Source organism: Sorex fumeus, unplaced genomic scaffold (genome assembly GCF_029834395.1).
Source record: "Sorex fumeus unplaced genomic scaffold, SorFum_2.1 ptg000067l, whole genome shotgun sequence".
NCBI classification, from domain to species: Eukaryota; Metazoa; Chordata; class Mammalia; order Eulipotyphla; family Soricidae; genus Sorex; species Sorex fumeus.
In genome coordinates, this window is record NW_026606124.1 from 1474177 (window position 1) to 1500327 (window position 26151).

At 37.1% G+C, this 26151-nt stretch overlaps 1 protein-coding gene across 2 annotated transcripts in view; it reads right to left on the reverse strand.

Annotated features, from left to right (window-relative positions):
- Positions 1-26151, reverse strand: part of PEAK1 (pseudopodium enriched atypical kinase 1) — a 268078-nt gene that overhangs the window by 149607 nt on the left and 92320 nt on the right. The window contains exons 3-4 of one of the 2 annotated variants that reach the window (XM_056128745.1): positions 18026-18105; positions 4336-4504 (exon numbers count right to left, since the gene is read on the reverse strand). The gene's annotated coding sequence lies outside the window, so the exon portion shown is untranslated. The remainder of the gene's footprint in view (positions 1-4335; positions 4505-18025; positions 18106-26151) is intronic. The other variant, XM_056128746.1, reaches the window with a different exon arrangement.

Sequence of the window (26151 nt, forward strand, 5' to 3'; positions counted from 1 at the left end):
CTCTGGCAACGGAGCCTGAGGTGAGGGAGCAGCTTTGCCCAAGTTCCAAAAGACGATTAGAACATAACACATCTGTTCTTCTATGCTATATTTTATTTTGAGTTAATATGAAAAAAATACATTGCAATAAATATCACACATCAATGGAAGATGCAAAATGTGCATATGATATGTCATTACTTATACTATAATGTGTCTATGAATTCACCAACCTCACAGAGCAATTTTTTCTAGATAAGGAATAAAATTGGAGAATGACACTATTTTCTAAATGATTTTATTATCTTTAGCAAAAGTGAAAAGGGGTTAGTACTGAAGTAATTCTTGCCAGTCAGGTAATAGAGAATACTCAAATTTATTAGTATTAGGTCACATTTTAGTTTAGAAGTGAGCAAATATATAAATAAACCATGAAGACAAACCTCTCAACTAATAAAACTACATATCAAACTATAGTTCTTAAGAATAAATAGTGATATTATAATTTCTATATGATACTGGATTAAGACATTATCCTCTAAAAGTTCCCTTTTATTTTTGCCGGTGGTGTCGGGGAGGACACACTGAGGGGTGCTCAGAGCTTACTCCTGGCTCTGTGGTCAGGGATCACACCTGGTGGAACTCAGGGGACACATGTGGTGCCAGGGATTTAACCAGTTGACCTTGTGCAAGGGAAGTGTCCTACCTACTACATTACTGTTCTAGCTCTGAGTACCACTTTTCTTCATAAATCACAAGGATTTCAAGCTAAAATACTATAATCTTTCAACGTGAAAAATATATGACCTCCCCCACCCCACATATCCCCAAACCAGCTATAGGAGGTTTCCAGCTGCTCATTCCCTAGTTGTAAACTATCTATCTAATAACCCCTTGGAGCTTTGGGGAAGCTTCCCCCAACTTTCCAGGCGGAAAAAGTGTTACAGCTTTCCACTCATATTTCCATAAAGTACTTGATACAATGCTATCTCTGTCTGTTTGCCTGCCTATAACTAGTGAGCTATAGAGAACAAGACCTTTCCCTTTTTCTGTATACCTTGTGTAACGCACAGTGACATGCTTACAGTCAGAGAGATATTATGTACACAAACCACTTAAGCCTATGTTAGCACCAAGTTAAAAATTTCTTTACTCTAGCAGATATTATTTTCCTCAAATAAACATGATAAATGAATGAGCTGGCTTGTAAAGATGACATAAAGTTAATTCCATCACTTATACTGGACCATCCAACCAGAAGGCAGTGGATATGACCCAAAAGATGTCGAACCATTATCACCCAAAAGTCCAACAGATTATGATCCAATGAACTTGAGATGAAATAATTCCTACTGTTCTCTTCTTGGTTTTCCTCATATTACAAAGTCAGGGCCAGAGCGATAGTACAGCGCTGGGGTAGGGCATTTGTCTTGCACAAGGCCAACCTGGGTTTGTTCCCTGGCATCCCATTTATGGTCCCCTGAGCACCACCAGGAGTAATTCCTGAGTACAGAGCCAGGAATAAGTCCTGAGAATCATAGGGTATGGCCAAAAAGGCCAAAAAGAAAAGAAAAAAGAAAACAAAGTAGGGTCACATAATACTCTTCTCAAGAAAAATCTCCAAAAGTTAGTATTTACTAGGTTGTGGTTTGAGAAAATTGATAAATGAGTAGAACCTATAGATAAGTAAAAAATTTTATGCAATTGACTATTGTTATACTCAACATGTTTTCCAAAAAAGTTGTTTCTATGGATAGGATGGGTGACAGTGATAATGTGAGAGGAGTGAGAACCTTGTGGAAAAGAGTAAGCAGACCCTCCAAGAAAACCTTGTGGATAGAATCTAGCAGCCCATATGCAGAAGGTGGATCTCAGCATCCCTAAGGTCGTATCTGGGATATTTTTGGAATCAGTGACTTTGTCCTGGTAATCTGCCAAGCAGTCAAGACTTTAAAGTGCACCTAACAACTTTTAAGCAAAATCAGACAACTGTGACCAGATAGGATGGGGGAGAATTTGAAGTCCATCTTGAGCTCAATTTGAGAATTTGAAGTCCAGCTCTCAAGCTCCACCTTGAGAGCTCCCAATTAGGTATCTGTACTATTCACTTTTAATTTCATTAACTCAGAGGCAACATGACTTTGCATTTCAGAGAACTGGGATTTTTGGATCATACTTATTAATCCATGCTAGGATTATTTTAACTGTTTTATTTCAAATTTGAGATTTATTGAAAGTTATAAAGACTGACATAGAGGTTCCATGAACCCTTTAACAAACCCAATAGTTACAGCTTACAATAAATGCAATACATCATCAAAATCAAGAAACTGACTTGGTACAATCTGTATATATTCCATGTTATTTTATCACATGCGTGTATAGTTGACTGTAGCCATCACCAAAATCAAGGCATAGAATTATTCATTTAAAGTAAATGTTTTCTTTTTTCTTTCTTTACTTTTGGGGGTGTGTGGTGTGGGACACACCTGGCAGTGCTTAAGGCTTACTCCTGGCTCTGTGTTCAGGGATCACTCCTGGCAGTACTTGGGGGATCATATGAGATACTGGGGATTGAACCTGGGTGGGTCACATACAAGGCAAAATGCCCTACCCACAGTATTATCCTTCTGGCCCCAGAAAAGATTTTCTTTGTACAATTTCTTTAATCATACCCACACTCCTATCCCTCAAAGATCCCTAATCCATAGAGATAACTGTTACCATCACTGTCACTGTCTCTGTCACTGTCCTCCCATTGTTCATCGATTTGCTTGAGCCGGTCAAGTAACATTGTGAGGCTTGTTGTTACTGTGTTTGGCATATTGAATACGTCACGAGTAGCTTGCCAGGCTTTGCCATGCAGGTGAGATACTGTCGGTAGTTTGCTGGGCTCTCTGAGGGGGGCGGAGGAATCAAAGGCGGAGGAAATGAACTCAGGTCGGCCGGGTTGGCTGCGTGCAAGGCAAATGCCCTACCCACTATACTATCACTCCAGCCCTACCATCACTATAACTTAAAAAAGTTGATAATGTTAATACATGAAATCATACATCATGTGACCCTTTGAGACTCACTTTCTTTTCTTCTTCTTCTGTTACTAGGGAGTCTAGCTTATGTGGTCTGGATCACCAGGATGTTACTACTACTCCAAAATGAAGTGAAATAAAGTTTAGGACTTCATGCTTGCCTCGGGTGCTCTAAGTTACTGAAGCCTTCTAGAGTCTTCACACCAGATATACAAGAGAAGGACCATTCTGGTCATCTCAGCTCTTACAGTAGCACCAAGGTTTGAACTTACAACCTTGTGCTTGCCAAGAAAGCACCTTAGATCATTGGCCCATTTTTCTGCTCCCCAAGTTCATCAGCATGATGTCCTTGAGTATTTCAGGGACTACTCCTGGCTCAGGGGCAGCTCCTAACAGTGCTCAGGATCATGTTGGAATAAAATCCAGCCGCACATATGCAAAGAACATGCTCAGCCCACTAAGCTACAGTAGTACCTAATATTTACCTCTTGTAGGACAGTTTAACTGTGTCCAATTTGAAGCTAATGAAATAAAAGCTGGTATGAACTATCAAATACCTAATTTTGCACAGATATATGTTTCTAATTTTCTGGACAAAAGGTCTAAGAATGTGGGAGTCAGAGAAATAGTATAGCGGTTAAGGCACTGCTTGCATCCAACCAATCCCAGTTCAAATCCTTGGCATTAATATGGTCCCCCACCAAGCCCAGGGGTCACATGTGAGAATACAGGAATATTCCCTAAGCACTGCTTGGTGTGGCCCCAAACAAAAACAAATAAACAAAAAAACTGGGAGTGTGGGAGGAGGAGTTTAAGAGTGTGAAAACTATGTCATAGGATACATATAATATTTAGACTCCTAAAGAAAATTTGTTTACAAATTATGTTCAGATTTTAAGGAATATTGTGATATTCTTATTCAAATTTATTTATTTCCAAGGTAAGATGTTCAGAACTAGAGGGGGAACCCACAAATTCTTTTGACCAATTTTATGCAAAAAAAGGAAAAAAACCTAAAAACTGGACTGTGTTAAGTAAGTTACAAAATTAGATGCTTTATCTATACTTTGGTATTTGTAAGGTAAATATATAAAATTAAAAAGAAATCTATTTGGTGCTGGAGAAATAGTACAATGGGTAGGGCACTTGCCTTTCATGAGGCGACCTGGGTTCTATGCCTGATACTATATATGTTCCCATGAGCATTCTACAAGCACAGAGCCAGGAATAAGCCCTGGGTACATCTGGAAGTTACCCCTCCCATCTTCCTCCCCCCAAAATAAAGACATATTTTCAAGTCATCTAACATTTTTGGTAGGAACCTAACATTATAGAATGCTGGTTACCTTTTAAATCTGAAGTACTTCATCCATTATGGTGACAAAGGTGGTTTTAGCAGCTGACATTACATTCCTTAAAAATTTCAAAGTGCTTGTAAGATGAATGTTCTTTGTTCTCTGCTTCTCATTCTTTATTTTCTAAATTCAGCAATATTTCTGCAAGAGAAAAAAAAGGAAGATAGCGCTAAACCAGGTCTTTCTAAAAATGATGCATTAGACATGTTTTTATGTATTCATCCTTCCAACCATATATATATATAAATTAAAACTTGAGGTCCACTACATGAAAGGTAGTATTCTAAGTAGAAAGACAGATAACAAATAAAGCAAGAGATCTCCTCTCATTGAATAAAGATACATTCTAGAATAGAGAAACAAATTTTGATGTTGATAAATGCTCTTAAATTGGAAGCTAAAGATTAGGAAGGTGAAAATGCCATTTTACACATTACATTAAGAAAGAGCCTCAGAGAAGAAAGTGTGCATGCCAAAAAACAGGATAAAATGAGTTATATCATGGAAAGACTTAGTATATTTCAGACAGAAAGCATACATGTTGTGAGACATAAATGAGCTTATAATGCTCATGGAAAAATGTTTCTAATCATCAAAACAGTGAAATAAGATTTTGTAAGAAAATATCAAGTAACACAACACTCAAAGGATGTGAAAACTGGCATAATTTCACAATATTATTCCTATATAACAATAACAATAAACAATTATTTCAAATATATTAGTTTTTGACTTACTATGCAAATTCTCTTTGAATGTTCACTTTTCACACATGACTTTCTATTTTTGGCAAAACCAATTGTGTATGTGTGTCTGTCTGTCTATCTGTCTGTCTGTCTTTGGGCCACATATGGTCATGCTCAGTGGACCATAGGAAGTCGTAGGAATATAACCCGAGTAGGTCATGTGCAAGATAAGTAAGTGCCTTACGCACTGTACTATCTCTCTGACCTCTAATCCATATTGTAGTTTTGTTTGAATGTAAAGATTTTCTCTTTGTGCTAGCAAAAACAAAACAAAAGTAAGCTGCCTTTATTTTTCCTGGATGGTGTACCAATCAACAACAATGTGTTAGCAAAATACTATGAAGACATGAAAGCTGGAAAAGTATTCCCTAAGTATATAAAAATTTAGTTATGATTCTACCTGCTCACTGGTAGAGCAGTGGCATCTACTGAAACCCAAGCCACTTTTCTAGAACTACCAGAATTTTGCTCATTACCAAAAAGAAACTTAATCACATACTTAAAGAAGGAAAACATACTTATAATTAACAATTGTATGGGCTGGAGCAATAGCACAGTGGGTAGGGCGTTTGCCTTGCACCCGGCCAACCTGGGTTCAATTCCCAGCATCCCATATGGTACCCTGAGCACTGCCAGAAGTAATTCCTGAGTGCATGAGACAAGAGTAACCCCTGTGCATTGCTAGGTGTGACCCAAAAAGCATTAAATAGATAAATAATAAATAGCACTGTAGCACTGTCCTCCTATTGTTCACTGATTTGCTCGAGTGGGCACCAGTAATGTCTCACAACAAATTGTCAGACTTGTTGTTACTGTTTTTGGCATATCGAATACATCATGGGGAGCTTGCCAGGCTTTGCCGTGCAGGCGAGATACTCTCGGTAGCTTGCCAGGCTCTCCAAAAGGGCGAAGGAATCAAACCCGGGTCGGCTGCATGCAAGACAAATGCCTTACCCACTGTGCTATTGCTCCAGCCCAAATAAATAAATAAAATAATTTTATAATTATTTGCTCGAGCGGGCCCAGTAACGTCTCCATTGGAGACTTTGTTGTTACTGTGTTTGGCATATCGAATACGTCACGGGGAGCTTGCCAGGCTCTGCCGTGCGGGCGAGATACTCTCGGTAGCTTGCCGGGCTCTCCGAGAGGGGCGGAGGAATAGAACTCGGGTCGGCCATGTTGGCTGCGTGCAAGGCAAATGCCCTACCGCTGTGCTATCACTTTATAATTATAGATTATGAACTACATAATAATTCTTACCATGTGTGGCTTGAACTAATTTTATGAACACACAGTAATAAACAAAATCATGGACTGTGTATGTCAATATTGCTGTAGGTATTAGAAAACAAATACTGGGAGCAGAGCAATAGTACAAGTAAGGCATTTGCCTTGCATGTGACCAACGTGGACTTAATCCCTGGCTTCCCAAAGTCCACCAGGAGTGATCCCTGAACACAGAGCCAGGAATAAGCACCACTGAGTGTAGCCCCCATTTAAAACAACAACAATAAAAGAATTTTCTTTAAAACAGAAAACAAATTCAGAGCATTCAAAGAGGCCTTAACAATGTCCTACATGATATGCTGTAGAATAAAAATAATACACTTTAGAGTATGGAGTAAAATTTGTGTCCTAAATAGCTAACAGGGTTTTGTGGAAGTCATTATAGAAACAAATGTCATGAAGAAAAGAGGGGTGGTCACAAAAGTATGAGCTAGTGGAGGAAAAATCTTCTAGATCTCTTAAGTGGGACAGCATAAAAGGGAAAAAAATAATGTAAGGTTGGGAGCCTTTGATTTATGAATTCCAGAAAACCATCAAAAAATAACTAAATTCAGGATTTGGCTATATATGCTGATTTTGGAAAATTGCTAAGGTAATTTTTCAAATATTGAAAACAGGAAGAAAATAATTTTATCCCTATAAAATTTTTATTATATACCTGGATTTACAATCCTTTATATGTACATGTCATACTTTTCATGCATATCTACATATTTTTCATGTATATAGATATGACTCCAATGCCAAGCCCATTACCAGAGAGCTCACTTCCCTTCAGAATGTCCCAATTCCTTAACCCCCTGTAAGCTCATTTCTATAGACAAAACCTATAGTTCTGATGACTTTGACTGTTTCTTGTTCCCTTACTATGTTAAAAGAAAAAAATTTTAGCCATCTGTAAAAGGAAAGAGTTTTGGAGTAAAATAAATTAGACCTTAGAGCTAACTCCCCATTGGCTAAAGAACCTCTAATGTTATATTTGATCATAAAATCTCCTAAATTCCTATAGGACCAGAATACTAGGAAAAAGTTGAAATAAAAGTATCAGAATTGTAAAACAACAGACTACTAAGAATCCTATAGTCAGTAACAGAGGTTTTCAATTATATATGGCAGGGCTATAAAACCATGAAAATCCCTTTATGCATATGTATGGTCTGAATGACATGAATAGTTTTTACATTTTTAAACAATCTGGAAAAAAATCAAAATAAAAATCCTGTTTTGAAACATAAAAATCTGACTTTATTTTATATAGCTAAAGTTTTGTCAAGATACAGCCTCTTGTTTTAATGTGCTGTCTATGGTTACTTTTGAGCATAACAGCAGAGCTATGACCAGTAGAGCTATGACTATAGAGCCCATAACATCTAAAATATAGAGAGAGCATGATCTTATACAGATTATATTTGCTGTTTCCTGTTATAAGAGATATATGTATGTGGGATACATATACATATATGGCAATAATATAAAGTTATAGTTCAGATAGTTCATTTTAGTCCCTACCCACTGAAATACTCCTACTAAAATGCTAATGATTTTATAGTTATAATGACTTATTCTAAACTACTAAAAAATTTTCATATACTCAAAAATTCATTTTCCCAGACTGTGAAATTTATTTGTATAAGTACTTACTTTGGGTTAGTTTCTGATTTAGAATTTGTAATGATTATTTGAATTAAAAAATAAATAACTTCTAGAGCTGACACATGATCATTTACAATACTGAGGAAAACTGAATCAACTAAAATAATTATATGGTAGTTGAAGAATTTTGTAAAGGGTTTGCACTAAAATTCACTAGGGTAATTCAACTTATGGCCATGAGAGAGTGGACAAGTCAAGAATAATCTTCCCATTGCAAACAGCTAAAAAAAAGTATAAAATACAGAAAAGGACTATTTTCAGGCATAGGTAGTGTGGGACTGTGACCCTGAGAAAGGGGAAGCACACTAGGACAGCCCTGCCCAAGTCAAAAATTCACCACTCCACTACTAGACAGGAAGAACCCAGAACCATGCAATCTTATTGACTTGAGAAGACAAAGAAAAAAATTCAAAGGAAGTCAAAATGGCAAGAATTTATGAACAAAGAAAGAGTTCCAAAGAAAAAGGAAAGGGTTCGAGCATACTATATGAAGTTTCCCTTAAGTGTTTAGTTAGATAAATCCTGTATATGAAATGGTAAAACTTCTTGAGACCAGACAAGAACTTCTCAGAAGAGAAACGAACCAAGGAGTTGAAAGAAAAATATTCCTAGAGCTGATATGGAGCTAATAATTCAGCAAATTTCAAGGAAACAGAAGAAAAGTTCGCTGAACAAACAAGACAATGTAGTACGTTCCAGAAGAGCCCTACACATATGCAAGGGAAATGAAATCCGACAGTAAAAGTCTCTCTAAAGTTTAGGAATGTCCTTATTAACTTTTTATAGCTGCCTCCACAATGGTGCCTGGAGATACTAGGGCCACTCTTGAAAATATGGGCCTGCTCAGGGGTCAGGCACTACTCTCAACTATGCCTGGGGACACCAGGTTTACACTGTTCACTTGTGTTGGGGAACTTGGGAGAACATACAGTGCCAGGAATTAAACACTGGGTCTCACCCACGTGCTCCACCTTGTCCCAATAAAAACTACACTAGGGGCCAAGAGATAGTATAGCTGTTAGTATAGTACAGCTGCATGTCTAGCACATGCCCAACCTATGTTTGATCCCTGAGCACCACTAGACAAAGCCTTAGAGGCCAAAAGCCCTCCCAGGTGTAGCCCCAGTAATCTCTGGTCTGGGCATTGACTGGGTTGACTGAGAAACATTAAAGGATCTTATAGGCCTCCTGAGCATCACTTGGATGGCGCTCCACCCATCCCCCCAACATCACCACCACAGAAATGTTTACTAGACTTTTTGGAAAGGAACTTGAAACCCTAGATGGTTTAGGTGCAATTTTAGATGTGTGTCAGGAAAATGTCCAACGATCTTTCAAAGAATTCCACAAAGTCAAGAACTCAATGTGTAAAATTCACAATTTTTTTGGGGGGGGTGTCACACCCATAAATGCACGGGGGTTATTCCTGGCTTTGCACTCATGAATTACTCCTGGCTGTGCTTGGGGGACCATATGGGATGCTGGGAATGCCAGGTCAGCCGCATGCAAGTCAAACACCCTACTTGCTGTATTACTGCTCCAGCCCCCACAAATATTTTTTACTTAATTAAAAGTTAATCAACATGTAAAGAAGCAGAAAAATGAGATTACTTAACCAGAAAAATATCTTTTGAGAGACCAAGAAATAACAAAAATGATAGAATCGGTAAGCAATAACATTGAAGGGTTATAAGTAGGTCATAAGCATTCTATATTCAAGGATATAAATGGAAAGAGAAATATAGTGAAAAATATTTTGTAAATCTCATAGCTAGAATCTGGAAAAAAACCTCAGTGCCCGAGAACAGATGACTGGTTAAAGAAACTTTGGCACATCTACACAATGGAGTACTATGTAGCTGTTAGAAAGGATGAAGTCATGAAATTTACATACAAGTGGTACTACATGGAAAGTATCACGCTAAGCGAAATGAGTCAGAAAGAGAGGGATAGACATAGAAAGATTGCATTCATCTGGGGAACATAAAGTAACAAAATAGGAGACTAACACCCAAGAATAGCCGAGATAAGTACCAGGAGGTTTACTCCAAGGCTTGGAGGTCAGCCGCACACTCTAGGGGTAAAGGCAGCTCAGACAGAGAAAGGAGCACCAAATAAAGGGTGTTGGGAAGATCCGCCCAGGATGGGAAATGCATTCTAAAAGTAGACTCTAGACCAAACATGATTGCCACTCAATTCCTCTTTTGCAAACCACAGTACCCAAAAGGAGAGAACAATAGGGAATGCCCTGCCAAAGAAGCAGGGTGGGGTGGGGGGATGGGGTGAAGGAGGGATACTGGGATTAATGGTGGTGGAGAATAGGCACTGCACTGGTAGAGGGATGGGTACTCGATCATTGTATAACTGAATCCCAAGCACAAAAAATTGTAAGTCTCCAACTGTACCTCATGGTGTTTCACTAATAAAAATTTAAAAAATAAAATAAAAAATAAAATAAACACACAAAATATATTTGGTAAATCTCTTATTTTGATTTGCTCGAGCAGGCCCAGTAATGTCTCCATTGTGAGACTTGTTACTGTGTTTGGCATACTGAATACGTTACAGGTAGCTTGCTATGCTTTGCTGTGCGGGCGCGATATTCTCAGTAGCTTGCTGAGCTCTCGGGGGCGGGGGAAGGGACGGGACAAAGAGGAATTGAACCTGGGTCGGCTGCATGCAAGGCATATGCCCTACCCGCTATGCTATGGCTCTGGCCCTGATATTAATGTAAGGATTTGAAATGCTCATATATTTCTGACTGGCATGTAAAATTTACTTTTAAAAATGTGGCTTTTGTTTTTCAGAATTAAACAAAACAATGACATTGTCTACCAATTTCACTCCTAGGCATTTTGCATGATTGGTGTCAAAGGAGGCCTAGTCGGTAGTGGGAACCCTCCACCCCAACCAGAAGTAATAAGTCTCTTCCCTAGATTGCAAGTGAAACTGTGCATTTTAAACTCTACGTGGAGGTAATGAGGCAGCTCCCTTACAACCACACAGGGTGGTTGTCAAAGAGACATGCTAAAACAGATTAAAATAAGATGCAATGTCTCATGACATACCACCACAGTGTCCAAATTTTCATTGGAAATCACTTATACCAAGCATCAGGAAAACCTAAACTTGAATAAGAAAAGCCAATAAGGATACTAATACCAATGTGAGATAGATTTAAGAATATTTACAAGAATTTCAAATTAGTGATGATAAGGAAATACTTCATAAAATCAGCACTGAAAGTGTTTCAGTGAACAAATTAGTAACACAATGAATATAAATCTAAAATTTTACAGTACGCTTGAAAACAAAGTCAGAGCAAAGAAACAGAATATAAGAATGAAATAAAAATAACAAAAAATTTTTAAAAAGTCAATGGGGGCCAGAGAGATGGGATAAAGGGCTGGTACACATGCTTTGCAGGCACTGCAGATTTGACTGCTGACACACATGGTCCCCCAAGCACCACCAGAGTGATTCCTGAACACCAGGCAGGGAATAGCTCACAAGAACTACCAACAGATAGGCCCAGGGGCAGAAGAATGGGAGAACTAAAAGATAAAATAGAAGTTACCCAATCTAAGCAATAAAATAAAAATGGACAATATAAACAAAAGAATCTCGGTCTGTGAAACTAAAGATCTAATCATGTCTCTGGAGTCTTAGAAGCAAAGATAAAGGGAAGCCTGAAAAAATATGGTTAAAAGGTTTCCAAATTATGGCAAAAGACACAGAAAATCAAAAAGTTTAACCAATATAAAAATAATATTCCAAAGAAATCCACAGAATAGGTAAGATTCTGAAAATAAAAGATGATAAAAAAAAACCCTTGAAAGAAGCAAGAAAGAAATAGTATCTCTATCAATTTGGATGTCAGTTAATTTCTCACCAAACATCAAAGTGGCCATAAGAAACTGGTACACTTATTTTTCAAGTCCTAAAAGAAAAAGAGCTGTCAACAAAGAATTCTTCAAACTGTAAGAAAGTGTATCCTTGAGGAATGAAAAAAAAAATCAAGATATTCTTAAACCTAAACTAATAAAATTCACTGCTAGCAGGTTTGCCCTTAAAGAATGGTTAAAGGAAGTTCTCTAAACTAAAAAGAAATTAAAAAAAGATAAAATATTGAACATCAGCAAGAAGACCAGTATTAGTAAAAAAATGGATAAAGTTCTCCTCTTGAGTTTAACAAATTATGCTTTACTCTTTAAAAATTATAAAGTTGTCTTGTGCAGTTCACCATATAATTACATTAAATGCATGTAAATTGGACCTGGATATATGGCCCAGAGGTAGAGCACCTGCCTGGCATGCATAAGGCATTGAGCTGATAATGGTACGACTCCACATAGCCTGCAAACATGATCCCCAGCACTGTGGTCTTCCCACTCTAAGAGTAATAAAAGTAAAGGTGGCATACCTATGTGCGAATACTATTTTCTTTGATAGTTTCAAGTTACCAGCAACTCTAGATGCACTGGCATTAGAAATTTAGGCAAATTTTATAACTCTCCTTGATCACCTAACATTTTTTAAAAAAACAAATGAATTAGTTTATTTCATTCTCCACCCCACAGCGTCCCCAGCCTTCCCCTTGTCACTTATGTTGTAATGACAAGGGCCACATATTCTTGCTCTTGGTGCTAGCAACACTCAAATGTTTGGCTTGCCTGGAGGAGCTACACATTAAAGTCGTAGTTCTTTTTCTTTTTTTTTTTTTTAACTTTTGTTAGTGAGACACCATGAGGTACAGTTGTAGACTTACAAATTTTTGTGTTTGGGTTTCAATTATACAATGATCAAATATCCATCCCTCCACCAGCGCCCATTCTCCACCACCACCAGTCCCAGTATCCCTCCCACTCCCCTTCCCCCCATCCCACCCTACCACTGTGGCAGGGCATTCCCTTTTGTTATCTCTCTTCTTCTGAGTGCTGTGGTTTGCAAAAGAGACATTGAGTGGCAATCTTGTTCGGACTATAGTCTACTCTCATCACACATTTCCCATCCTGAGAGGAACCTCCCAATACCCTTTATTTGGTGCTCCCTTCTCTATCTGAGCTCCCTTTTCCCCTAGCATGTGTGGCTGGCCTCCAAGCCATGGAGTAAAATTCCTGGTACTAGTCTCGGCCATTCTTGGGTGCTAGTCTCCTATTTTGCTCCTTTATGTTCCCCTGATGAATGCAATCTTTCTATGAATGCCGACTAGTTGTAGTTCTTAAAGCTATTCTTGCAAGGGTGGCACTCATTTAGTAGTGGAACTTGTGCATTATACTTGCAGCCCCTGTTGAGTGCTCACACATCTGCCCTACGTATGTGTGTGCACAGTCCTGGCTGCAGTGCTTGCACATCTGTAGTTGCACTGGTTCATGCACACCTGGTTGTGTATCTGAATGCACACTCTGTTACAGTGCTGGGCAGTGGCGTTTCTATTTATCAGCGCTGCTAAGACCATGTTCGATGTGGTACCACTAGGGATTAAATTCGCGCCTCATATTTGCAAGGCAGGTGCTTTTATCACTGGCTTTAAAATACATATTAAGGGGCTGGAGCAATAGCACAGAGGGTAGGGCGTTTGCCTTGCACGCGGCTGACCCGGGTTCAATCCCCAGCATCCCATATGGTCCCCTGAGCACCGCCAGGGGTAATTTCTGAGCGCAGAGCCAGGAGTAACCCCTGTGCATCGCCGGGTGTGACCCCCCCCAAAAAGCAATAAAATACATATTAAGTTACAAAATGAAGCCACCAGTGCCATTTAATTGTTAAATAGAAATACACTTTAAAAAGGAAAACTAATCAGTTTTTATAATTTTATATAATTTTCTTATAATTCTACTGTCATGTTAAACTTTAAGAAGCTTGCAAATAAATACGTATTTCCTTTGTGTTTAAATACACACATCTACACACAAACCAACATCCTCATATTCTCCTCACTGTCATCTTGAACAGGACTTTAAAAAAGATATGAGCTTCTAAAAATCTATTTAGAATTGATCTCACTCTTAGAAAGTACCCAGACACAGAAACTAAATTCCATACAAGAAAGCAGACTTATCTGAATATGAAATCAATCTCTTGGCAAAATACTTAATTATACCAAATTTCTCCCTCCAAAACTCAAGAGTGTTAAATTATTTATAGAAATAATTAATTAAAAAACATCAAAACCATGTAATCTGAATCACAAGGCCAACAGGTATACTAAGCATTTTCCCCCCATTTTTACTTTTTATTTGACTTAGCATTGATTCACGGTATTTCAGGGCTTTACCTTCCCACCTCTTTATGTGTATAATTCTCACCACTCCAGCCTGCAGAACACCAGTGCTTTCTAACCCCAAGGAGCTTCTCTGCTCATTCTTCCCACCCTCTCCTTCCCTGCTGGAAAACTCCATAGTTTTCACTGAATCTAAGAGTTGGTTTTGCCAATTCATTTGCTTTAATAACTCATATTTCCAAATGTGAGTGAACAATCTGATAACTGTCATTCACACTGAGGAATGTTTTACTACAAATGAGACATCAGCCAAGAAGTCAAACTCTTTAACATAAAAACAGAAGTAAAGAAACTCCTCTCTCTCTCTCTCTCTCCCCCTCCCTCCTTTCTCTCTCTCTCTCTCTCTCTCTCTCCCCCCTCCCTCCTTTCTCTCTCTCCCTCCCTTCCTCTCTCCCTTCTCCCCCCCCATACGCCAGACAAATTATCTGTTTGCAATACAGATACTGAGAGGTTATCATGTTTGTTCCTAATAGTACAGTTTTAACGATAAAATAAAATAAAAACAGAATCTTTGAAAGTAATTTTAAGAAAAAAAAAGATTTCAGAAAGGTCACATTAAATTTTTCTTAAACTTATATTTTTTTCTTAAAATCATTTTCTTAAAAAGTCATATTTTTCTTAAAATTATAAATTTTTCTAAAAGTCATATATTGTAAGTTTGTTTTCAAATTTTCTTTTGCATCTTCTTCATTCTTTACTACTTTCATTGATTACATGCATCATTAGTTTAACAGAATATAGGTAGTAGTTAAAAAAACAAAAAAACAACAGGTAGCTAGACAAAGTACAAGGGTTACAGTGCTTTCCTTATAACTGTTGACCCCAGTTCCACTCCCAGCAAAGACAGAATCCTCACAGCACTGCCAGGATTGATCCAAACAGAGACAGCCCTGAGCACCACTGGTATTGTCCCCTTCCCTTAAAAAAAAAAAAGGCCCTAATAAAGAATCAAAAAGGAGATTTTATTGATGCTCACATTTTCATATGCAAGGAGAATGTACCACTATACTATGTAATGTAGAAAATTGCCTCCTTTTAAAGAAGATTTAAAGAAGCACAATTTGGATACAGAATGTAAAAGATAAACTGCTAACAACCTTATACCAGTTTTCAGATAATAATCTGAAAATGAAACTAATATCACTAAAGGCAATGAAATAATTTGGTGTAAAGGATAGGTTCCCACACGTAACTGCTTATTTAATTTTTTGAATATCCTTTTCAATGAATTAACTTCTTTGCTTGTCTACAATTTACAAGTACCTTATTAAGAAGCATGGTTTCTCTCTGAATTATTTTTTTCTTTTCTCTTTTTATTGACTCATGGTGAATTACAAAGTTACAAGATATTTATGATTGAATTTCAGGTGTATATTGTTCCAACATTAATCCCGTCACCAGTGCCTTCCTGAGTTAATTTTGCTAAAGAAAAAGCAACCCAAAATAGTTCACTATTGATAAACAGAAGAATACTGAAAGTCTATTATTCTTATTTCTAATTCAGGAATAAATAAAAACAAAGAGTAAATCAAATACAGGTCCTCATTTTTGAGATTCCTTACTTCTCTGTTTCTGCGATTTCTACTGTTTTTGTCATTGCTATAAAATGTATAGACCCAGTTATTCCACCTTGGACTTAAATTTGTTCATTTGTAGAATGATAGTAACATTTAATCACAAGATCATGCTGAGGCTTGTATGAGATTAGTGTACATGAAAGATCTTTGAAAGTTTAAAGCCTAATATGAAAGAAAATAATTGCTTCTCATTCATGTTTTCAGTTTGGGGATGGGGCAGAGGTCAGGGGTGGGGAGGGAATATGGGAACACTAGTGGAGGGAAGTTGGCACTGATGGTGGGATTGGTGTTGAAAATTATATGCCTAAAACTCAACTATCAACAACTTTGTAAATCACAGTTCTTTAATAAAAATAATTAAATAAAATAAACACAGGAGGAAAAAATAATGGCTTTTGTAGTTTCCACTCTGCTTTTTAGAATTTACTGTTCTTGAGATCTAACACTTAAAAATATTATTCTATGAATGTTTTAAATGAAGGTTTATACTGTTTGTGTGGGACAGGGGTAAGAAGTATCTGTTTAATTCAATTACACATATTTTATTATTTTGGGTTGTTATTTTACTATTTTTATTATTTTTGGTATTTAACATAGACTAAATACATTTTTAAAATTCCTTTTTCTGTTTTGGTTTGGTATTCTCTAAAATAAATCTTTAAATAAATAAGTGCCGCTCACTGAGAACTTCTATTTTTATCCCCTTCATATGGGAAGATTCAACAAAGTGATCTCTAGAGACTTCCCATTTCTAAAAATTCTTTGATACTACATTTGAAGCACATAAATATTCTACTATTGATGTATAATTGTATAATTTTATAGTTAAGAAATTTAGGCAAAAATTAGCTTTCTCATTTCACAAAATAGCTTCGGGTTAGAAGACTTAAAATAGAGAGTTACTAAGAAAACTGGGAACAGGAAGGACCCAGCCTGATTATCTCACATTTCCTCTATCAGCTAATGTTCACTATTCGGGAGATTTAAAACCTGAGTTCAGATTTAACTACAGCTTAAGCAATTACCCTTTCTTAGCCACTTCCTTTATATTAAAATGTGCATATTAATTTGTTAAATGTAACTTAATTGCTGGTAAGTTCAATTAACAATGTTTACATTAAATGACAAAAAAAGGAGTACAGACTGAACTGTTTAACATACATACAACTGGCTTGCATGGTATGCAATTTAAGTCAGTATGATCCAAATCCTATCTAACTTTTCCAAATAGTGAATTTTAATTCTGCTTGTTTACTAATTATATAATCATTACTTCTCTTTGCCTCAGTCTCAACATTAGAACATGTTTATTTCCCTCGTTACTGTGAAATAAATGAGCTAGTTTAGTTTTAGGCCATATGATATTGTCATTTAGTAAGCACTCCATACAGGAGAACACTCTCTTAAACTTTGGAAAATACAGAGTATTTTTCTTTCCATTTATCAGAAAGAGTCCTAAATTAAAGGAATATTGGGTTCTGACCCTCAATTTTAGTTATCAGCAGCTGTACAATAGCCAGCTTACATAAAATGAAAGGACACTGTAATACAATGGAAGGTGAATGGGGTTTAGAGTCAACAAATCTGTTTGAATTCCAGGTTGACTAAGAGCTTTTTGACCTTGAGTAATTTACAAAAAAATCCCAAAGCTTCTTATTTGAAAATGAGACAGTTATCTAGCTTTTTATCATTTGTCTTTCATATTCACAGAGACACTACAAAACCTTAAAAAAATAAAGAATGTCCTATTAATATTTTTCATCATCTCTTTAAAAGTAAAGCAAGGTTCAAAATCACAAAATTTTCTGCTGAAACAAAGCAGAAGCTGATTTTATTTTTCTTTTGGATTTTTGGGTCACAACCAGTAATGCACAGGGGTTACTCCTGGCTCTTCACTCAGGAATTTCTCCTGGCAGTGCTCAGGGGACCATATGGGATGCTGGGAATCGAACTTGGGTCGGCCGTGTGCGAGGCAAAAGCCCTACCCACTGTACTATCACTCCAGCCCCCCAAAAAACTGATTTTTAAAAAAGAATTTAAAGTTAGAACAAAAAATAAAATAAAATAAAATAAAATTAGGACAAATGTGTTACATTATGGAAAAGTAAGTACAAACCCAGTTTAACTGTCTTCAACTCTAGGCATTATGTCATTGCTTCTTTTCTTTCTTAGAAATGGACTTCAAATCTTCTTTTCCTACAGAAAGATGAAAAAAGTGGGGAATATATATTAATTAAGGTGATTTGAATCACATTTTAAAACTGAGCACAGTTTAATTTACCATAAGCAAAGTTAAACTTTTACTTATTTATTTAAATACAAAGCTTATTGACTTTTGTTTTTTAAGTGATTAAATAGCCAAGAGGTTTATAGTTGGATAATACAAAAGAAATAGGTTTAAATGAAAGCCAACCTCAATAAATGAATTTCAACAAAGGATATCTTTATTAGAGTGGCAACTACATAAAAGATTGCATGGACCACTGTAGTTCATCACATCATTAAAAACATATCAAGAACTGCTCATGATCTTAAGTATGAAAGGTTAAAAGTGGTGAGGTACACAACGCTATGTAAATCTCATGAAAGCTATAATTGCATTACTAGAAAACACATTCATATGTATCATATCTTGCATATTTTATTTATTTATATTTGGTTTGTTGGTCACACCTGGCAGTGCTCAGGGTTTATTCCTGGCTCTGCACTCATGAATCACCGCTGGCAGGTCCAGGGGACTATATAGGATACCAGGAATTAAACCTGAGTTGGGCCTCATACAAGGCAAGCACCTTAACCTGCTTTCATTATGGATCCATGTACATAATTTTAGTTGAGTCATTAAACTCGATTGCATCCTTTAGATCTCCAAAACCTGTAAATAAGCTCCCTAACCTGTTTTGGGTTTTTCAAAATAACTTGCTTTGAGTTTTTCCAAATAAATAGCTTTACAGTATTTGAGGATCTTAAGTAATTTAGCAACCTAACAGAAACTGCTATAGGAAAATGAAGAACCCAGAAAGGTACAAAGAATCAAGTAAAGTCTCAATGCATTTAGAAATAGTGAGATGTCCATCTGCCATGAAAATCCATAGACGACTAACGAGGAAGATTTTAATATAATTCAATGCCTTTGAGTTAAAGCAATTTTCTCAAAGGAATCAGGAGATTTTAAAGGGTCATGTGGTCTAAACATAAAAATGTCTTGAGGTCTAAGCATCACTAGTGATCTTTAGGAGAATGAATTTTAGAATTAAATAGATCTCTTTAAAAAATTGATCACAGGGCTGGAGGAGATATGGCGTTTACCTTGTATACGGGTGACCTGGGTTCGATACCCAGCATCCCATACGGTCCCCTGAGTACTGCCAGGAGTAATTTCTGAGTGCAGAGCCAGGAGTAACACCTGAGCAGTGCCAGGTGTGATCAAAAAAAATAAAAACTGATCACAATACAACTAAACTTTCCTATCCTTGGTGGTCTTTTTTTTTTTAATTTAATTTTGGGCCACACCATGATACTCATAACTTCCTTCTGGCTCTGTGCTCAGGGACCAAATGTGATGAAGATGGAATCCTGGTCAGCCATGTGCAAAGTAAGCAAGTGTCCTCCTCTCTGGTCTCCTCAGTGTTTTTGAATATAAAGCAAAAATAATAAAACCTATTCTCATGGGACTATTTTAGGGATAAAATCAATTAACATGTATGAAATATCTAACATAGCATTTAGACATACTTGGTCTTAATGAAATGATTTGAAGTAAAAGAAATTTCTTCTTTTTTTTTTTTTTTGCATCACTCTTGGCAATGCACTGGGGTTACTCCTGGCTCATGCACTCAGGAATTACTCCTGGCGGTGCTCGGGGGACCATATGGGATACTGGGAATTGAACCCGGGTCAGCCATGTGCAAGGCAAATGCCCTATCCACTGTGCTATCGCTCCAGTCCCTAAAAGAAATTTCTTACTCAGTCTTGGGATCCAATGGATCAGTGATTAAAAAGTAAATAAATAAAACAAAATTTCAAGATCAATGAAAAGCTTTCCAGCTGAACAAAACAAGTGCCAACTATTTATTATCTGTTATACAATACACAATTCAACATGCCACTGAGAATATAGTAAGGATAATGTTTAGGGGCTGGAGAGACAGTACAGCAGGTAGGCTTTTGCCTTGCACTCTGCTGACCTAGATTTCATCCCCAGCCCCCATATAGTCTGCTAAACTCCACCAGGAATGATTCCCTGAGCACAGAATCAGGAGTATGCCTTGAATATTACCTAGGTCTGGTTCAATGCCAAAAAATAAGCAAATAAAAGGACTAAAGCTGGGTTAGGGAGATGTCTCATAAGGCTGGTACATATATTATCCACTGGAGAGATGAAAATTTAGAGAAACATTTAATTTGGGGGGGGGGTAGAGGAGTGTTTTTGGCCACACTGGGTAGTGCTCAGGGCTTACTCCTGGCTCTGCGCTGAGCGCCCACTCCTGATGGGGCTTAGTGGACCATATGGTGTGCTGGAGATCCAACCAGGGTCGGTCAGTAGAGTGCAATACTACCCCAGGTACTATATCACTCAGACCTCAGGAGAAATATTCTCATTTTTTTGGTTAACCCCCTACATTCTTATAGGTTTAAGAAGGTATTCCTCCTTAAATAGCACTTACTGAAGAACTTTCCACAAATTTTTTTTAAATTTTGGGTCACATGTGGCTGTACTCAGGACTTATTCCTCGTTCTGTGCTCAGGAATCACTCCTGGTGAGATTGGGGAACCATATGTGGTACCAGGGATAGAAACTAGGTCAGGTGCATCCAAGACAAACCCCTTTCATGCTGTACTATCTCTCTGGTCTCCAAAATTCCAAAATCCTTACATATCCATATAATGTATGATGGTTTACTAAAATTGTGTAAGATCTTAGCACGCCGAAGGTTGTGTGTTCACAGGTTCTCTGGACAGCTCTATCTCACTGCCCACGTTCGGTGCTCTTGAGCTGCTGTGTGTGGCCTGGATCGGGACAGCTGTTGGCCAAGGGCAGACGAAGGAAGAAATGAGGGCCAGGCTGGTCGATATCAATTGTAGTTTATTCCAATCCTCTTTACTCCTGTCTCTCCTCTGCCTCCATCTCTCCTGGGCCCCAATCTGGAACCCCTTCTCCTTCTGGCTCTGACTCTGGATCTCTGGAGCCCGAGCTCTCTCACTTCTGACTCTGCTTGAACTCTCTCACTTCTTCTGCTCTCTCAGAGCTTACATTCTTAGTTTATATAGCAATCATGTAGAGTGGTGACACAAAGGTGGGTTGAACATCGACAAATCAACAAAGAGAGGTAAGAACACTCCTCTAGAGATTAACTTAAGGATAAAATCTCATCTAAAGAGATTACTCCAGATAACTAGGAGATCCGCTCAAGGATGGACCCTAACATGGGTGTGTTCTTTCCTCAGCTAGTAATCTACTTAAAATAGGTGTAGCAAATCTATTTCTAATATTTCTAGTAATGTCATTCTGTGTGAGCACAGTAAGAGATATAAACATCTCATTATACATTCCACAGTCCTCAGGCCAGGTTAGTCTTCCTAGCCCCAGCAGGGTCCTAGTCTCATCGTTACTTACTTTGGATCATGACAGCATTTGTCCATGATCATGCCTTCAACTTATAATTGAGTATCGTGGCACTTTGGCCTGGCCCATTTTGATGCCAGGGTAGCTTACAGCTTGCCCTGGGTCCATTCAGTCCTTCACCGAGACCCTGCTTTTGGGGTGCTAGGAACTAAGGGCAACTGAGTCAAGAAAGCAGATGCCCAGGAGTAAATATCAATCAACTCCCAAGTTACAAAGCATAATATTAACTGTCTTCCTGTGTCCTTCCATTCAGAAAGGGCATTGCTAACAATACAAGTTCAGTGTCCTGGGATGGGTGTGACCCGATAAACCTAAGCTACCTGAGGAAGGACAAAACAGTGTTATCCTACAAAATTGGAATAAGGTAACATAGATTGTCTATTCAGGTTATGCAATCTACTCCCGCTTTGGGGGTGTCTTGGGTTTTTGAGTCCACACCCATTGCGCAAGGGCTATTCCTGGTTGCATGCTCAGGAAGGATCCCTCGCCATATTCAGGGGACCAAATATAGTACCAGGGATTCATTCAAACCAGAGTCTGCTGCATAGAAGTAAGTGCCTTACCTCTATATTATCTCTCTGTCCCTAAGATTATTCAATCTTATGAAACAATCTTTACTTAGGAAATTAGGTTGCTTCAAGTCAAAGGAAGACATTGAAACTATAATAAGCTTAATGTCTAATTCACAAAATACTTAAACTATAAATATTTTGCTTTGTGAATGCTGTATAATTAAAGAATATTACTCCTGAAACTTAGAATATGATCATCACAGAGAAGAGATCTAGAAGATAATTACATACTAAAAGTGAAGATTAGGGTCATCTATGCCAAAATTAAAGAAAGGGGATGAAAATGCTTTCATCTCATCTACAGCTAATGACACAAAACTAATGCTGGCAGCGAAGATGAGAACAATCACCCTAACACCTTAGCTAGAAACCGCAGTCAAGTTAGAAATATATCATCAACAAAAGTAAATCAATCATCCCAATCTGAAGCATCTCTAAATGCAGTCTCTATTCTCTTAATTTTATATACTCAACCAAAGAGCTTTCTAGTAACAACCCAAAGCACATCTCTAGCAAGGGGAAAAGTGATTGGAAAACAGATCTATGCTAACAAGCAGAGAAGCGATTTGGAGCATAAGTCATTTGCATGGAGTTGTCTGTTTTTTCTATCCTTGACTCTGTAAATGCCAACTCCCTGCTCTCAGATTTGCAGACAATAAAAAATGAGATATAAAGCTTAATGTTAGTTTTCAACATAACCCTGATGTTATGTCAGAAGATATGGGTGATTCTTATTCTTGCATAATATCTGCCATTTTAAGACTTCCCTGCTGACATGAACCATCATTCATGAATGAAAGGTTAAAAAATCCTTTTAAGCTGTATTCAAGCAAATTGACAGATATGAATGCACAAACACTATTCTTCCGTTATAAAATCTCCTCACACATAAACACCATTGTAAAATAAATTTCTCTAAGAGAAGAGGAACTGAAAATGCTGCAAGCTTGCTAAATAGAGAAAAAACAAGCTACAAAGGAAGATAGCAGTTTACCATAAGATGCTGACAACCATGCTATCCTCAAGTTTACTGTAGATAATTATTTAGATGCTGTCTATCAGTGTCACTACTTTACATAAATATTCTACTTCATGACAATCTTACAAATGGCATCATCCATTTGGTCTAAAAAGCAAGCTCTTTGTCTGATGTGCATTTCCTTTCCAACAAGAATTAATTAAATATTTCTAGTTATCACAGTCTCCAGTATAAATTGGCACTAATATCTGCACTGAACAAATGTGGGAACCAATGTTCTAAAACATGTCTATAAATGCTTAAATAGCAAATATTGTGCTTCAGTTGTTGCAGGAAAAGGAAAGCACAAGGTTAGGTTCCTACAAATCTCCGGTCACATTTTCACTGGACTCATATATAAACTTGTTTTTAATGTGTATTTCTGTTTAAAGATATAGTTCACACACATATATGGTTCATTACAACTAAACTCGTAGCTTCAGTAGAACTCATGCATTAACTAAGATTACCTACAGAGCACATGCATTTTCTTCATAAGGCATAGTTACAGTCCTCTTGCATTTAAGGACTATACTATCAAGTACTTTAGCATGACACATTAAGGGCCATGTTTTATAGGAAAATCACCCCCAAAAAAGCACAAAAAATTAAAAGAAGTGAAATTAGGGAGACTGTTGAAAGGACACACAAAGGACTGCAAACGGGAAAATAAAAGCAAGTTGGGTGGCACCTTGTCTGAGCTTAACTAAGGCTGTGCGTATCAGATGGCTGGGATCTTTGGTCACTTTGTACACACCTGTGAATGACTATGAAGCACAATATTAGTTTGGGGCTACAAATAAAGTTAGCAAGTGGGCAAATGTGAAAATAGGGAATCCATGGAAAATTAGGATAAAGTGTATGTGCATATATATACACAAACTTCATATACAATTCTGATTTGCAGATGAGCAAATGTGAATATCTAGCATCCATGAAAAATGAGGATAAAATGTATGTACCTACATATATACAGACTTCATATACAATTCAATATATATGAATTATGTATGGCATACATTGCCAGTTGTAGATAAAGACAAGTTGCAACCAAGATCCAGTTTCATACATCCACTTGGCATACTGAAAACTTCTACCTGAATTTCCTATTAGTGTTTCAAACTTAAAAGGTGGCATATCTTCTGCTTAAATCAGTCTTCTGCTCTACTACTCCTATAGTAATTAGCACAGCAGCATATCTGCAAGATATTATGTGTCTGATTCATTTCTCTACATCCTATGAACCAAATCATGTTGACCCTCTCATAGACCACACCCAGTAGTGCTCAGGGGTCCCTCTGAGAGGTACTTCAGGGACCATGTGGTACCAGCAGTCAAACCTGTATGCAAAGCATGTGCTCAGATTATTGAGCTACCTGTCCAGTCCTGAAACATCTCTTAACATCCCCTATCCAAGCACACATGTCATTAAGTAGCATTTTATCATTTGGATCTTGGCACACTTTATTGCCTTATCTCTCTAACCAATGCTACTGTAGCAAGCTACATGTCATTATTATTTTTCCAATACTTGACATACAGTTCCTGTTACCTATATACTTCCAGCTTCAAATTTCATGGTATGGGGTATGTCTTCCTTTGTGATTCAGCACCAGACCTCATCTCTTTAAGACTCATCTACTGACACTTGACTGAAAAAAATTATATTATAACCATTATCATCTTATTTTTGAAAATACTTTTTAATGTTCTTAAATAAGTAAGCCTTTTCTAGGATCAAAAATGCTCTTCTATTTTTCACTTGTCCTTATTTTGTCCACTAATGTAATCTCCGTGAAGTCTTTTCTGATTACTTCTACTTTCACATCAGAACAACTATTTAAAAAAAATACTTTCATTACATAATTCCTTGTGGTCTAATTACTAAGAGAGAAAGTGCAAGAAAGTACAAACATTAATTACTAAGGAAGCAAGAAAACAGAGATTCATTCATTAAGCCATTTAAAAATTGAGAAAGAGGAAACAGAAAGATAGATTGGTTGTATTTGTTTAAAAGTAACTGAAAATCTGACTTCTTTGTGACAAACACGTAGAGAATTAATTTTTCCCCATATGGCAAGTACAAAGATAGGAAGTCTAAGGGTGGTAGAGAATCACGTTCATCAAAGGCCATTGACTCCATTAAGTGTGCTGATTTATTGCTTCAAAGATGCTTACTATTGAAGCAGACATTACCTTTGCATCTGAAGCAAGAAAAGAGACAATCTTAGTTACATCTTTATCTCATTGTTTTTTTTGTTTTTGAGTTATACCCATGGTACCTAGGTACATGGTACTCCTGGTTCTGCACTCAGGGATTAATCCTAGTGGGCTCAGGTATTGTATGAAATGCCAGGGGTCAAGCCTGGTTTGGCAATATGTAAGGCAAAGTCTTATGCACTCTACTATCCTCTGGCCACACATCTTTTTCTCTTTAATAGGAAAAGCAAAACCCTTCATTCAGTATCCTCAGCAAACCTAGCTTATATATCACATTATCCATACGTGTTAGGTCAGACAAGAGTATTTCAATCTTTGGGGGTAGAAACTATTCTGTACTTCAGTAACCAATCCAATCCATAGAGGACCACTGTACCTAAGTCTCATATAGTAAGCTCCAGTAAGGAAAGTACAGAAACTCCAGTAGTTTAATAAAAAAAAAAAAAAGGTGACCTAAAATTTGCCAGAGCTATGGAAACAAGAATTTACTGTACTGAAATGAAATAATTTATGATTATTGTTCTTTCTACAGAGTATATCAGATAATGGATTAACATGGAATCAAGAGACGTTATGCCCAAGTAAAATACTTCTTTCGTGGCTATCAGGGAGTAAAGTAACTGTATTTTATATTTACATCCCATTAAGAAAAAAAGCTTTACAAAGTGTCTTGATACAAATATATAATACTTTCAATTTGAAAAACAGGATTTAAAAAAATAAAATGGCATAGTTAACAGAACAGTTGACACCAAATTTCAGTTCATTAATTATTAATTACTACCAACAAATGAATACTAGTAAAG